The 12975-nt window shown below is 33.4% G+C and overlaps 1 long non-coding RNA gene across 3 annotated transcripts; it reads right to left on the bottom strand.

The window, feature by feature from the left end:
* LOC138701321 (uncharacterized) lies at window positions 1-6080 on the bottom strand. 3 transcript variants are annotated; one of them, XR_011332504.1, is made up of 6 exons: window positions 5519-6080; window positions 4399-4555; window positions 4042-4292; window positions 3654-3779; window positions 3220-3427; window positions 1-2982 (listed from the first exon to the last, which is right to left on the bottom strand). It is a non-coding gene; the product is annotated as an uncharacterized lncRNA (long non-coding RNA). The 3 variants fall into 3 exon arrangements; XR_011332505.1 differs by lacking the exons at window positions 1-2982; window positions 3220-3427 and having other exon boundaries at window positions 3458-3779; window positions 5519-5678; window positions 5807-5998; XR_011332503.1 differs by lacking the exons at window positions 1-2982; window positions 3220-3427 and having other exon boundaries at window positions 3455-3779; window positions 5519-5999.
* Between the last annotated feature and the right edge of the window lie 6895 nt (window positions 6081-12975).

Here is a 12975-nt window from a genome sequence, read left to right as displayed (position 1 = left end):
TTAAATACTCAATTAATAAAATAATTACTACCAAAAGAATATTTTATTAATTCTATACAAAAGATGGATTACACAGAACAGATGGCCAGAAATCATAGATTTATACACAACATACAGCATGAAACGATCATCAAAAAATGCTTTTTGTACACAATAACATCTTTCAAACGAAGTGAAATAGCCAATAAGTTCAATAAATATTATGCTAATAAGTAATAACTATAATTAATAATTATCTACAAGCTGTAAAAGGGAATAAAATAGTATATTGTTGAAATTAGGGGGTTATGGTTTATTACGTGTATTTATAATTTTAATTACTTTTACTACATTTAATTATATTTTAATTTCTATTAGATTAGTTGGTGGTGTGGTTGTTAGTTTTATCTGTGTACGTCAGACTATTAAGGAAAAACTGAAAGAAATATTAAATCTACTATCTACTTTATATAACAATATTTAATCAAGAACTGAATATTACTATTAATTTAATAACATAAGACCCAAAACATCTCCAAGTCCAGACAATACTCATGCTGATTTTCTTAAACATGTTGGCAAACAAGCAAACTCACTACTTTTATCTTGTAATCTCATCTAAAATACAATATCTGTCTGGAGAAAATCTATCATAACATCAATTTTGAAAAGCAATTATTCAACTAATATCTTTTCGAGTTATCGACAGATACCACTTACTAGTATGATAGCCAAAATTATGGAAGAGATGATTTCATAGATTGAATTGGTTCCTGGAATCTAGTAACTAACTTTCATTTTATTGGGTTGACTTTAGAGAATTGCATTCAACAAATGGACAGATTTTAAATTTTAGTCAAGATATTAAAGATATTTTAAACAGAAAACAAAACAACTTAACAATTTTAATTTATTTTCAAGGATCATATGGCTCTGTAGATATAAATCACTTAAGAAATTGCAAACTTAGGGTGTCCATGATAAAGTGTTACACTGGGTCAGTGACTTGATTATTTGATTCATTGTCACAAATATGTAAATAGAGACAGATTCATCTGGGCTTCCCACATTGTTGTTTTCAGGAATACATTTTCCAATATTAATGTCGATGGTCTAACTAAAGAAATAGATCTTATGATAATCTCATCATTTGCAGATAATATGGTTGTCTAGAACAAAAAATCACAGTCCACAAATATTAATAAACTGAGCCAAAATCCCAACAGACTTTTTGACTCTACTTGGAGAACTCAAACTTGCTCAATTAAGGGAAACTTTACTAATAAAACACAATCCCAAGTTATTTCAAAATGAATAGTATATAAGTTAACTTTAACAGATGATGTTAAGAAATGTGATACTTCTCCAGACATTTTAAAAATCATTAGAAACGATAAATGATCTGGTCAGTGAGTGACTACATACAGTATTTTTTATAGATGGATCCTGTTTACCAAGCCATAGATGTAGTGGTGTTGTAGTACAATACCAGTATATTCCCTTTTACAGGGAATTATATTCAAACACTTGTTTGCCCCATTTTAACCGTGACAACGCTTTTTAGCTTTTTAAACATTCCGGTTATTGTATTGTGTTTGTGTTTAGTGAAAGATTTTAGATAAGGGCGCAAATAGCCATAGTAGCTGACGCGCCCTTTTTAAACGCCACTAACTAACTAACTAACTAACTAACTAACTAACTAACTAACTTCAAACACTGACTAATTTTGATAGTGAAAATTTAGATACACTTTTAAGCTTACAAAATCTCCAGTATCGACTTCATAAATCTGAGAAGGCTGTCATACTATCAGATTCAAAATCAGATGTTCTTGCTGCAGTAATGGACGTAACAGCATGAAATCTCAATATTTTACAGTGTTTTAATATTTTAAGCAAAATGGTCGAATTACATCGACGACTGGTACTTCCGTGGATCCATGAACTTTATGGAGTGGGAGGTAATGAGGTAGCTGAAAGGTAGCAAAATTACTGTAAGGTTATCTATACCTGCATCTTACCACACTGTTAAAAGAATAACAAGATCAGAACATGACAATGTGGTAACAAAAATCGGAATGATTCTAAAGCAAATGAAAAAATTGCAATAGGCCATCCGGCGTCTGCTCCACGATGGAGGAAAATCCTCAGAAGAAACCAACTAATCAGACCAAATGGGGGATCCAAACTACCCTCGAGTGCAGCTCTGAATTTGCAGGCCAACGAGTCTACTGACTAAGCTACATTGGTGGCTCCACTAAAAATATGAAGTACATGGCACTCAGATTATTAAATTGGCAAACCTAAACAATTATTCATCAGTTAAGCTATAAAATATAATACATAGCAAGCAAGTTAATTCAATTTAAAAGTATAAACAATTCAATCAGTTGAAATATACAGAAACTGATAATAAATATCATGCAAATTACTTCACATTACAAGCATAAACAATTCATCACTTGTGGTATACAGCCTACTATTTAATTTACAGCACATACAATTCATCAGTTAAGCTATAGACCTACAGTCTACTATTCAATTTACAGCATATATAATTCATCAATTAAGCGAAACAAAAATATAGTACAATACATAGTAAAAATAATACACCTAATTTAATAACTGAACTTCTATGAAAATCTACAGTGGCAGTACTCATATTATCACAGGCCATGATTGTCTCAAATATTTACAAAGAACTGATATTTCAGAATCTCCCCATGCCATTTCTGAAATCTCAATGAAGATATGGATCATTGTCTTGACTGTTTAACTTTACACAGCTTTCAATCATCTGGTTAAATATTGGAGTGCAAGATAACAAATGACATCAACTGCTGAACACTTGGTATCAATCAACCAACAACTTCATTACATTAAAGGGGAAAAAAAACTGAAAGAATTAATTGTATATAGACACAACACATAAGACAAGGCCGCTTCAGAACAGTAATTGGCAAGGCTCTGTTGTTTTAGGATTCTTATGTAGATTCAATTTCACCTGAAAGAAAAAAGTAGCATCTATAAGTAGTAGTAGTAGTAGTAGTAGTAAAGATAATAATAATAATAATAATAATAATAATAATAATAATAATAATAATAATAATAATGACTGTAAAGTATGGAAATTAATATTGCAATGTAATATCAAAAGGTGATTTCACACCATCAACTCTTATCATTTAGTACAACTCTTATCATTTAGTACAACAAATCTATTATATTCAGTTGCAATCACCAGTAGCTGTTCTTTCCTCCATTTTGTTGTTGGCTGATTTTTCACAAGTCTGCTATGATATGCAGCACTATCCATGACAATAACGCATTGCCCTAATGTTCTCAGGTCAACAACTGTGTTTGCACCCACTTCTCAACTACAGGGCTATTCATAGCACTATGGTAGTCCTGACTTTTCTTTCAATTGCATGAAAAAATTAAATCAGCACCTGCAATAAAAATTATACCTGGGCATATAATTACGTCACATGAATTCACAGCATTTAAATAAAGAAAATAAAACATAACATAACATAACATGACATGACATGAGATCCTCTTTGGTGAAAGGCTTTCCCACGTTTTTATTTAGTCACCAATTTTTATATTTTTGTACCCTGATTTAAAAAATTACTCTTGCCAAATTTACGTAAAATATAAATCAATATAACTTACCGAGTATAAATCCACCTTTCGTTCCGGCATCTAATCTTCCACCCTCATTTGTTGGTCTATGAATAACACCATTCATGTCACTGGAAACTTCACCTGGTTTATTTCATGAATAAGTGGGTGATCATACTTAAAAAAACAGAGAGAGAAAAGCAATTCACATTGACACTCTAAGAGACACAAAAATTTTAAAGACAGGAAAACCGTTCAAGAATTTTATAACTAACCTCTAGTTATAATATGAAACTATTAATTGCAAAACATGTTGTTCCCACCTGAATTCATTACTAGTAGCCTATATTAATTGCAATTTCATATTCCACATAAGTGTTAATCTATTTGTTAGTAAAAAATTCAATCACTCAATGTCTCACAATACATTGAAATTTACCATTCATAAAAATCCAAGTCTCATCCAAGAATACTACGGGTTTAGGGTTCTCACGCTCCACATTTCTTATATATTCTCTTAAAAACGAATAACATCACTTTCTCATACATGTGTATAAGGATCCCCTTTGCTCCATAGAAATTTCATCTCTTTCAAAATTTTTTTCACCGATGATAAGGATACTCTAAATAAATATGTTTCATAATCATCATTCATATGTTCCAGAACTTTTGCTGCTGTTAGTACTTCCCCTGTAACAGTAAATGAAAATTATGCCATATTTTTATACATAGGCCTATGACTAATATCAGAATTACATTGCATAAATCAACACAATAATTCCTGTAACTTCCCTACCTTTATGTAACTTGTCATAAATAAATCTCGCAATTGCATCTTCCGTAAAATCATCAGCATCAGTCACTGGATGTTTACGTAGTCTATGTTTTCCTAGTGTCACGAGTGGGGTCCCCTTGTGTGAATTGATCACTTTCGTGGCTGTAGTTAAGCCAAGCTGTAATAACAAACAATAACATAATACTTCTAAAAATTGTTATATCATAAAATTCATGCATAATACCAACATTTACAGCTATATGAATAGAAAATGATCAACATGTTAGGTTGGGTCTACGATAGGTTTAAGTAGGCTAATATTTAGGTAATTCTCCAGAAAAGCTACACCAAAGAAGGCATAATTTTATTTTGTTTAATTGATTTCTGTGATATTTACATAGTGATGAACACGTGGTTTTAGTGCACAGCCACAAATACTTTCAGCACAAAAATCCTTTGACACTTACCTGTATATTCTAATGCATTGTTGTAGTCCCTCCCTCAAACTTGTTACTAATTACCAATATAACATGCGAGAGGTCCAGGACGAAGAGAAATGGTTAGTTTCCCAGTAGTGCGTCCTCATCCTCTCGAGTGTTATATCTTAACAAGTACTTTGGGTGGGGTAGCTTTTCTGAAGAAACACCATATTTAATATTACTTAGACCAGTCATGAATAAATTATTCAGCCAGAGTCAACGTTCCTATGCTTTATAGAGTATGTTATATAGTTATTATATAAAACTGAATTATTTTTAAGCACCATAACAGGCCAACATTCATGTAATATTTGCTGCAATATCAAGTTAATAATTACAATATGACTTGTATTTTCTTCGGCCGATGTGGCATGTAAATTGTGATCTGAACGGTTAATTTAATACCAAAAGAGAAAACTGGAAATTTACTTTCGTGCTGTTTGATTACTTGTTCGTCTAATTTGTAAATGTATTTAAGCTATCACCTACTGCAGTATTACAGTATCTTAAATGTATTTAGTTTGGCAATATGAAAATCACTGACTTGATTAAACATTAGGCCTAACCTAAAAATTTGTTTTGTTTGACCACAATCATGAAATTATTAGTGCAAACTCCTAAAACTGAATACCACTTTGAAATGTATGCTTAAGAATACTTACTCCTAATAATTGTCCTATTCTGGTTGTAATTGCTGTCTCCGTTAGCATAATTCCTTCTTCATTACCTTCTTTCTTCAACTCATTATACACGTGAACTACAGATTTCTGAAGCGTACTCTGAATGCCACACATTTTCTTCCTTGGAGGAGTCACTGCAACACTATTTCATTTTTTTTGACATAGTAATAAAAATCTAAACACGAAAGAAATTCATTAAAATTTGAAATAATATTTCTATCCATTACCCACGTGCATTATCACGCCCAAGTATATTATATTCATTCGTACTTATCTGACTATTCTTGAATTATAACCACAACGCAACACATAACATAACTATAATGTATTAATATTAATACTAATATTAATTAATTATTAATAAGTTCGAATTTCACTATCTTCCAGTAACCGGCTGAGAAATCTAGTACAATTTTAATTTCATGGAACTCCAGTACCGGCAAATACTGTCGATATTTGCCTCAGCTGCCAACATACCGGTTACAAAATCACTACCATATATAGTATTTGTCAGTATCGAAATTCGAAACGAAGTTGGCAAAAGAAAATTCAACCTTCAAACTAGAAAATCACCATAATCCACTAGCATTTGTAGTAATGGGGGAAAAATGGTTAGGTTTCACCCTTAGGGTATCAAGTTACCTGGTCTTCCCTATAGTAGGAAAATGACAAGATGGACGAACAGTTGGAAAATGTGGATTGGGAAAAAGAAATGACAGAGGAGAATCTTTGGTGAATATCTGTAAGAGAAATGCAGTGAACGTTGAAAAGACACTATTCCAACAACATAAACGAAGAAGATACATCTGGAAATGCTCAAAGTACGAAATCAGATATCAGATTATACTACATACTGGTGCAGGAAATATTCCGAAATTGCTTAAAAAATGCAAGGGCTTTACCATATTAACTCAGACCATGTCCTGTTGGTAATCGAAGTAGATTTTCGTCTGGAGAAGATAAGAGGAAAACAGGTGACGAAGAAATTTTCAAGAGAAAGCTGCTACATTAAAATCCACACCTGAAAATAGTAATGAATACTGGACTCGTGTAAAAAGCTGTATAAAGATACCAGCAGGAGAAACAATAGAATACAGAGAAGGTGTGGAATTGAGTCACAGGGAAAATGGACGAAAGGAGAAAAAGCAAACAAATACAAAGAAGACTTCACTATGAACCTATTTCATGTGAACTTCGTTGAATATTTCTAATGAAAACAATAATTTCAAGTCAATGATATGTGATACAAATTATAACCAATGATGCATTTATATTTAAAAACAAAATAAGTCAATTTGTAATCTCTAACTTACTTTAATGAGTCTCCGATCAACAGCGTCCATGACCTGGCCTTATGTATGTACCACTACTTGTAGTTATCCTGTTTAGCCAAAGAAGGACGCATTAACCTTTCCATTTTACAGTACCGGTATTTATTGTGTTGGTAGGTAAAGTTTTACTAAGAAATGTTATGTAAGTGACATCTTAGAAATTTGTTATAGGCCTAAACATGAATTAATTAAAATATCGAGTGTCCTAAATAAGGCAAGTCACGGAAAATTGGAAAAATACTTTCAGCCATTAATAAAACTGGCATCATGCATCATTCTTTGTTTCACCCGCTCGCCACGATGAGGCACAGGATTTGAGCGGGGCCTGAAACAAAAGAAACAAAATAAAAAAAAATTGTATTAGTGAATATACAAAAGTAGTTTGATTTCTATTAATACCATTTCAGCACTACCTCCATTTTTCCTTCACTTACATTTACTCTCCCTTCATAAATCAGGATCCTCAGTCTGGTGGCTTCTGAATGCTGCATATAAAGTTGTAAGAATTATAACAAACGGGGAAAACCAAATATTGCAATGTGTTCAAGATGTAAATCGGATAATTCCATAAAAAGACACAAAATATTTATATTTTATTTGCAAATAATTTATTATTATATTTAGGAATTGATTGGGTCACTCGCTGAAAAGAAACTGGCTACTGAAGGATGCACTGAAAGGAATGGTGAACGGGGGAAAAGTTGGGGGCAGAAGAAGATACCAGATTATAGACGACATTAAGATATATGGATCGTATGAGGAAACTAAGAGGAAAGCAGAAAAGAGGAAAGATTGGAAAATGCTGGGTTTGCAATGAAATACCTGCCCACACACACACAATATTTATACATATTATACAAAACCATCACGATGGTCCAGTGGCTAGAGCGCTGGACTCAATCCTGTCAACCCAGGTTCGATCTCCGGCATAAGCACGCATCCATTAACACAGGTATCCTCCGGAAGCTCCTGTTCCTCTGAGGTATCCCAACAAATCTCCCACAACCTCTTCTCAAAGTGGGTGTAGTGAAGACCAGTTCTTCTATGGCGCACCGTGGACGACTGTCTGTAAATTGGTCTACACAACTGGCTTCATATGATGAAACATATTGATAAACGCACAACAATTTAACAGAACCCATCTACATAGAGAAGTATTCATTCTATGCTAAAAATATATCAAGAAAATTTTAAACTAATTTATGCTGAGAAGGAAAAGTAAATAAATATAATAAAAACTTATTGAGGAAAAAAAACACTTATTTTAAATATTCACGTTATTTTTACATTCACTCTTTAGAGAGGGAATTTCAGTAATTTATAGGGCAACTTTTACTTTTAATTACATCAATTCTGCGGGGAATAGATTCTTCTTCTTTTTCTTTGGTTCTACAGCCGGGTTCCAGCCTTGACCGCCCCAACGATGCTTTTCCATGTCCTTCGATCTAACACCTTTGTTTTCCATCCTCTAACACCTGCTGCTATTATATCCTTCTCCACTTCATCCAGCCATCTTAGCTGAGGTCTCTCTACTTTTCTGGTGCCAAAAGGTATAGTGAGAGACAATTTCTTGCAAGGATCATTTTCATCCTTCCTACAGATATGGCCCAGCCACCTGACTCTCCTAGCTTTAATTTCTCTGCAAACATCTGGTTCCTTAAAAAGTTGGTATAATTCATAGTTATATCTTTTCCTCCAACTGCATTCATCATTTACTGGTCCGTATACCGTCCTCAGAACCTTTCTCTCAAATATACTCAGCCTACAATTGTCGGCACTGCCAACTGCCCAGGTTCAGACCCATACAGCAAGACTGGACTTATTAATGTTTTATATAATTTGCACTTAGTGTTGAGGCTGATATCATGGGAATAGATTCTACTAATTCTAATTTCTTTGGCAGTCATAGCTCAAAGTAAGATGCTCTTCTTCATTAGACTTAAGTAGAAGAAAAATACATCAGTTCGCTTTACATATAGTTTAAGGTGTAATCGAAAATCGTCTATTGTAGCAGGATTTGCACAGTTTTTAATTTTCTCCTTCATTCGTAAACATGTTGAACAACAATCAGTTGCAGGACTTGCAAAGCTTATGTTGTACTCATTAACAAATATACTTCGAAAGTATTCATAATTGACATGAAGCTCCTAGTCATGAGCTTTCTTGTACTCATCCCACATAGTTGAAATGCTTAAATGGCTGGTTTACATTTTTTGATCTGCAGTAGTGGCTCTGAGATGGTTATTTCTCAATTAATATTTTAACCGATTGTCTATTATAGGCAAATTTGTTATTTCGAATAATGCCACCTCTTGTTTTTTTGACCAAACACCTTGCTTCAGAAATTTGTTACATAAATTTTGAAGACGAGACCTTCCTATTTGAAGTGCTTCTAGGAACAGAATTATTTCTACAGAGCGGTCTATGACATTCTCTACGACAAGCGGGCCCAGCGTCAGCGCTTGTCATTCCCGGTGAACGGGGTCCGCCACAGTCGCACGCTACAGCCTTTCTCTCTCTGTCCCTGCCTTCAAGGACACATTGCAACAGATAGCTGCTCTTATGTTGTCTATGAGCTCTGTTGACGTTTGAATTCATGTACGTACGTCTTAGATGAAGAATGAAGATTGTGGCTTAGTATGGCATCACAAAAGTTTACAAGCCACAGTTATTAAGCCACAATCTTCAATCTTCATCTAAGACATAGGTACATCAATACAAACGTCAACAGAACTCATAGACAACTGAAGAGCAGCTATCTGTTGCAATGTGGCCATGCGCTATGTCCTTGAAGGCAGGCAAAGAGAGAAAGCAGAGACAGAGAAAGAAAGAATGTAGCGTGCGACTGTGGCGGACCCCGTTCACCGGGGATGACAAGCGCTGACACCGTGCCGGGCTCACTTGCTGCCGAGTGTTGTAGAGAATGTCATAGATCGCTCTGTACATACCGGAGTGAACATTATCCTCTCTTCATATTTACTCGGTAACATTTTTACTGATACAGACTTGCTGAAAGAATTCTTGCGAGATCGTTTGCGTTTTGGTGATAGCACCGTCACATACTTCAGAACCATTTCATTTTGCATGCAGATCTGGCTCCTGGAAGAACTTCTGGTTGATTAATCTCACATCCTGTAATGTAAATTCAAAGCATCTGAATTTTGAATTTGTGGATGCTGACAATTTGGGGGTCTTGGGAAACGTTTGCAGTGTATCTGTAATATTGTAAAATTACATGCATTATAGAAACGATAATAAACTAAACAAGTTACCATAGAGCATAAAATAAATTATTTATACTAATATTTGAATACAGTAGGCAGTAACTGAACATAGCTAACCTCATTCGTTTCGCCTTGTTTCCTTTCAAGGATTGTTCATTTCTCTTTTTTCGAGCTCTGTCGGGAGCAGCTGATGTTACTTTGTTGTTTGAGGTTGCCACTCTATTTTCCTCATTCATGATTATTGTCAATTCACTGTATTAAATGGCAACTATTAAAACTCCAATCGTATCTACAAAAGCACTTTTCCTGTTAACAATAATCAGTACATAGCTGTTCTTCAATGCTGAAAACATTACAACATTATCTTTAAAATTCTCTTCAAATCATTAAAATAACATGGTACCACAACAAAGAAGAAATAGCATGAATTATAAACAAAGGAATCATTTATTGGACTGTAATTACTTTGGCTGCAGATGTAATAGTGGTAGCAGAGGATTTATGATTGAACAAAACACATGTTACATTTTATGTAACTGTATAGTAGAAGGACAAAACATTCCTTGCAGCTGCACCTTCAATCGTTTTCTACCATGGACAGAACACATTTAGTCGCTTTATTTGTAGCTTTATTGATAAAGAAGATAATAAGGAACAACATGTCGCAAAAAAACCAACAAAATATTATCAGTGGACATAACACGTTTTGCAAAGAACAACTAAAAATGTACTAAATACTCCTTCGGAATTTAAATAAGAATTGCCACGTTATTAATAATATAATGCTGCAAAGAAAAGTACAAACAAATAATATGCATAAAATAAAATCTTATAATGTAATACGAATTAAACTTATAATTCCAGGATAGAACTGACTTTTCTTAAGAAACGCTTCGATGATCACTATACCTTAGGTTGCAGATTGAGAATTCATGCTATGTCTATATTTAACGCCAGACTTCATTACAAATCACATTGCAGTGAAGTTTCTACGTTATTGTATCTTACTGGACTCAAAATCAAAGTATTTTGAAATAATCACACTGAAAAACTATCTACTAAACGCTCCTTCCGAAATTAAATTTCGCATAAGTTCTACAAGAATGCCACGTTATTAAAAATACTGCGCTGGAAATAAAAGTACCCGCAAATAATATGCATGCAATAAAACTTTATAATGTAATACGAATTATACTTCGAATTCCAACATAGCACTGGTATTTTTGATGATACGTTTCGATGACCACTAAACTTATATGTTATGCTATAGATTGAGGATGCATGACATATCTTTCTTGAATTAACGCGATGTTCCTTTACAAATTATATTGTAACAAGAGATTCTACGTTATTGTTCCTTTCTGTACTGAAAATCAAAATTTAAAATAATACATACACTGAAAATAAACTTGTGCTTCATACACGTTTCCAATTAAATTATCGCACAAGTTCTGAAGTATTGCTAATATTCATAGGAAAAAAACATCACAATTTAATTCGAAATCAGATTCCAATCTTAAATATAGAAAACATATTAAAAAACAGAACTTGCCTTTCTGATAACACGTTTCGATCATCACTAACTTATATATTAGGCTGCAGACTGAGGATTCATGCCATGTCCTTCTTCATGTAACCGGAGACTTCATTACAAATCATATTGTAAGAAGAGATTGTATTTTACTGTACTGAAAATCAAAGTATTTTGAAATAATCATACCGAAAAATTATGTGCTAAATGCGTCTTCCGAAATTATATATCGCATAGGTTCTACAAGATTGTCACGTTATTAATCATATAATGCTGGAGAGAAACGTAGGGCCTACACGCAAATAGTATACATGAAATAAAACCTTATAATGTAATATGAATGAAACATCGAGGATGACGAGAAGTGGAGTAACGCAAGTAGGGATAGTTCAGGGAGTAGTGATGAAGGAAGAGAGGAAAAGGTGAAAAAACAGTATGACTTAAGGAAATGGTGTGGAGGGGAAATAAATCGCGAGAAAAGAAAACTAAGACCTAAAAAGTAGCAATGTGGAAAAGTGAGTAGTGAAAAGTGCAAATAATTAGAGATGTTGAGTGAGGGGAAATGTGTCATACAGGAGGGGGTTATAGTATTTTTGGTACGGTATAATAATGGGTTAGGAGTAAACTTGTGGAAGAATTAATGACAGACAAGAAAAGACTAGTGAAAGAATACTAATAATGTGAAGTGCCGCCTCACCAAAAAGTATATTCCTTGAAGACAAATGTACATTCATTCACATTCAATATGAATGAAACTTCTAATCTTAGATAGGGCTACCTTACAATATAAATTAAAAGCGATCCTGATGAAACGTTTTGATGATCACTGCACGTTATACTGTAGATTGAGGATTCATATCATATCTGTCTTGAATTAACGTGTTTCTTCTTTACAAATCACATTGTAGTAAGAGATTGTACGTTAGGCCTATTGTTCCCTACTGTTCTGGAAATCAAAGCATTTTGAAATATTTACACAGAAAATAATTTAATTGTCGCATATGTTTGACAGGAATTGCCACGTTATTAAACATTTTTTGCTGAAAACATAAGTAGGTCTACATGGAAATAATGTGCATAGAATAAAACCTTATTAAATTAATGTGAATTAACTGCTAATATTAGACACCGGTATATAAATGTTTCGATGATCACTATAGGCCTATTGCATATTAGGCTGTAAACTGAGGATTCATGCCATGTCTTGCTTGAAGTAAGCGAAGGCTTGATTACAAATCACATTGTAGGAATAATTTATATTTTATTGTTCCTTGCTGTATTTTTGAAGTACACTGAAAGTAAAGTTTTACTAAATACCCCTTCCGAACTTTGGTATCTCACAAGTTATATAAT

The sequence above is a fragment of the Periplaneta americana genome, chromosome 6 (assembly GCF_040183065.1).
Source record: "Periplaneta americana isolate PAMFEO1 chromosome 6, P.americana_PAMFEO1_priV1, whole genome shotgun sequence".
Lineage (NCBI taxonomy): Eukaryota > Metazoa > Arthropoda > Insecta > Blattodea > Blattidae > Periplaneta > Periplaneta americana.
Note: the sequence above shows the minus strand (reverse complement) of the source record. Positions and strands in the feature narration are given on the sequence as shown.